Below are 3,770 nucleotides of genomic sequence, written 5' to 3' on the forward strand. Positions count from 1 at the left end.
GGAGGGCTTGATGGATTTAGAAACTAAGGCAGAGCTTAAGACTAGGCAATCGAGGGGCGCTTGGGTGGCTCAGTCGGTTGAGTGTCCGACTTCGGCTCAGGTCACGCTCTCACAGTTTGTGAGTTCGAGCCCCGTGTCAGGCTCTGTGCGGACAGCTCGGAGCCTGGAGCCTGCTTCGGATTCTGTGTCTCCCCCTCTCTCTGCTCCTCCCCTGCTCACATGCTGTCTCTCTCTCTCAAAAATAAAGATTAAAAAAAAAAACAAACAGGCAATCTATGCTACTCCATGAAAATTGTTATTACTCAGAGCACAGCATGCATTAAATGGTAAGCATAAGCACATAAGATTAGCTTCTCTTCAAATTAGTTCCGAACCCATGAAACAATTTCAGGAATACTATAACCTTTCAAACTCTATATTCGGCGGGTACGTTGCAATGGCGCCCAGAGAAGAAATCAACGCGCGCACAAATTGTCCATCCGCATTCAGCAGTGACTACACTACCAATACGCATGAGCCCAGACACAAACAAGGCCTACTTAACAGTTTCTAGTTTGTTGCTAAGAAACCGTGACTGCCTGGTATGAGCGTATGACCACTCTGTGTCTTGTGTCAACTCATTATGGCCACATAATTGGAGTGAACTTAACACCGGAGAAGGGAATGTGGCAATGCATTTTCATCACCTATACAGTTAGTCTATTATTGTCCCAAGGCCTAAAAAAATATTTTTCCAGAACGAGGGGAAAGAACAGAGAGGTCAAGGAAGAATCGAGATCACGTGGAGGAACGGCAAAGGATTCTTGACGTGACAATCCACAAAAGCCTACCAACTGGGTGACAGCAAATCATCTGCTGTTCTCTTTCCCTTTCAAGTAGTGGCTCTCATGTTGGTCAAGCACGGACACTTACATTACATCCGTAGACCGGGAGAGTGAGGGGCAACATTCCCATGGCTGTGCTCATGCCGCCCTAAGCCACTCCCCTCTCCTTTTTTTTTTTTTTGATGTTGATTTTTATTTTTGAGAGAGAGAGAGAGAGCACGTACGTGAGTGGGGGAGAGGCAGAGAGAGAGGAGACACAGTATCCGAAGCAAGCTCCAGGCTCTGAGCTGTCAGCACGGAGCCCGACGCGGGGTTCGAACTCATGACCTGAGCCCGAGTCGGACGCTTAGCGCACTGAGCCACCCAGGCGCCCTGCCACTCCCCTCTCCTAATGGGCACATGGCTGCATTCTCCTCCCCAGGAGTGAGAGGGTCAGAGGTGATCGGTGTTTCCCGCTGGTAGCTCTGCCACACCATCCAGCTTGTCCCAGGTGGCTGGGCATCCATTAGCCTGTCAGTGGCTCTAGTTTCCCAGAAACCCACAATCCCCCTGAGCCCCTAAACGCCCACGAGATGCTTTCTTTCTGAGTTTCTGAAGGATATGTCCCAAATCACTTCTCTTAAGAAAGCAAGTGGTCTTAAGATAACTCAACATTGGGGCGCCTGGGTGGTGCAGTCGGTTAAGCGTCCGACTTCAGCCAGGTCACGATCTTGCCGTCCGTGAGTTCGAGCCCCGCGTCAGGCTCTGGGCTGATGGTTCAGAGCCTGGAGCCTGTTTCCGATTCTGTGTCTCCCTCTCTCTCTGCCCCTCCCCCGTTCATGCTCTGTCTCTCTCTGTCCCCAAAAAATAAATAAACGTTGGAGATTGCTCAAAAAAAAAAAAAAAAAGATAACTCAACATTATTTGTTCACGCCCGCCGCTGGCTTTGAATTCCCTGACCCCATTTCACTGTCCGTTGTTTAAAACATCGATCCAGGCAATGGCACACTAGCCCTGGAGAGAGCATGAGAGACAGGTAAGTTAGCAAACGACAATTCAGTGTGGTGAACAACATGCTCGATGTAACACGTGGGGCTGGGGGGCCCCCAGATAAGGCACCTATTCCTGAAGGGGACCGGTGTGTCTGTGTCGGAGAAGGGGTCCTTGAGGAGGTGACACCGAAGGGCTCAAACTGTGGCTTCTCCACTCGAGAGCACACTTGACCTCTGACCGTTGCACCCGCCCTCTGCCTAGCCCAGAGCCTCCTACTTGGGGGACACGAACTCCCACGGCCTCGGACCAGCACCCACTCAGGCATCTCAGGCGACCCCTCACTGTCTCAGCCACTGCTTTCACCTCTCTCCAGCCTGTTCATTTCTAGAGCCCTGGGGGAGGCTTGTTTATGCTTGTTGAACTTTGATTGGACGATTTTATAAAAACCAAATGAAAGCCACCTTCCAGGCTTCCACTGGGGGCCTAAGCAGAGCCTGGCACCCGGGGGGGGGGGGGCGCCCAGTCTGGGCATCAGTGTCCTGAGGCTCCTCAGACCAAGCCCTCCTTTTTAGCACCTGGTGGGGTTCTGGCCAGTGGGGGGTAGGGGGGTGCAGATGGCAGGGCGCTAGCTACAGGTGCTCACTATGTCCATTGTCAAAGCAACAAGGCTCCTCTCACAGCTGTGTGGGCATGTACACGCTTGTAAGTTTTATGGCGGGGTTTGGGGGGGGGCAGTAGTTTTCCAGAAAAGCAATGTAAGTGTCATTGGAACTCATTAAGTCAGAAAAAGGGGAAAACACCTACTGTATGTGTTAGCTACGATTTGAATGACAACCTTTTTTAAAATATACCTGATGCTAGAAGCAAAACGGACGATGATGGGGTTTCGAAGTCACTTGTTAGGAATACCTAATTTAGCGCCCGGGCGGCTCCGTCGGTTGGGCGGCTGATTTCAGCTCAGGTCAGGATCTCACAGCTCGTGAGTTCAAGCCCCGCGTCGGGCTCTGTGCTGACAGCTTGGAGCCTGGAGCCTACTTCGGATTCTGTGTCTCCCTCTCTCTCTACCCCTCCCACGCTCACGCTCTGTCTCTCTCTCTCTCAAAAATAAATATTTAAAAAAATTTTTTTAAAAAGGAATACCTAACTTATAGAGCTGTTGCACGTGCACTCTCCAGAGTCCCCTCTGTAGGGGGGTCAGCTCTGTACCTCGGATTTTAATCTTCCTTAATCACCGCTTCCGTCCCTTTGTGTTTCTGGGAAGAACGTGAGCTGATGCCTAAGTTCCATGGACACCAGTCCACCGTCCTGGCCCCCATATTTTTTTATTGCAATTCCCTCCCAGCTGAGCCTCCTGCTCTCACCAGGATCGTTGCCTCTGCTTGTGCTGGATACGTGCTCATCCCTGCCTCTGTACCCTTGGTTATGCTGTTCCCCGGCCATGAATGTTTTTCCCTTTGCTCCTCTAATAGCAATTCACCTTGCCCTTCAAAGTTCAATTTACGCTTTCCTCCTGGAACGATCTCGGATCACCTTAACGCTCCTCCCCACTCTAGTCCGGGTCTCCCCATTATGGATGCGCATGGTCCGTTCCAGTCTTCTACACTCCCTGTGTTTTGTGTCTCTGTTATGGACGTGGAAGGCAACACAGAGCAGGAAGCTCGTTGGGTTTGGCATTGAGCCTCAGCTCTACCAGCTGTCAGCTGTGTGACCTTGGGCAAGTTACTTAACCTCTCTGGACTCCGTTTTCTCATCTATAAAAGAAAGGGTAATAACACCTACTTTGCAGGATTGTGGCAATTACCCGAGATAATGGGCCTTAACATGCCTGTCAAGCAGGGAGCTTAAGAATGGTGGCCATTGGGGCGCCTGGGTGGCTCAGTCGGTTAAGCGTCCGACTTCGCCTCAGGTCACGATCTCGCGGTTCGTGAGTTGGAACCCCGCCTCGGGCTCTGTGCTGACAGCTCAGAACCTGGA

This window comes from Lynx rufus, unplaced genomic scaffold, assembly GCF_022079265.1.
Source record: "Lynx rufus isolate CCGP_SWC_20201006 ecotype Redwood Valley unplaced genomic scaffold, mLynRuf1.p SCAF_17, whole genome shotgun sequence".
NCBI classification, from domain to species: Eukaryota; Metazoa; Chordata; class Mammalia; order Carnivora; family Felidae; genus Lynx; species Lynx rufus.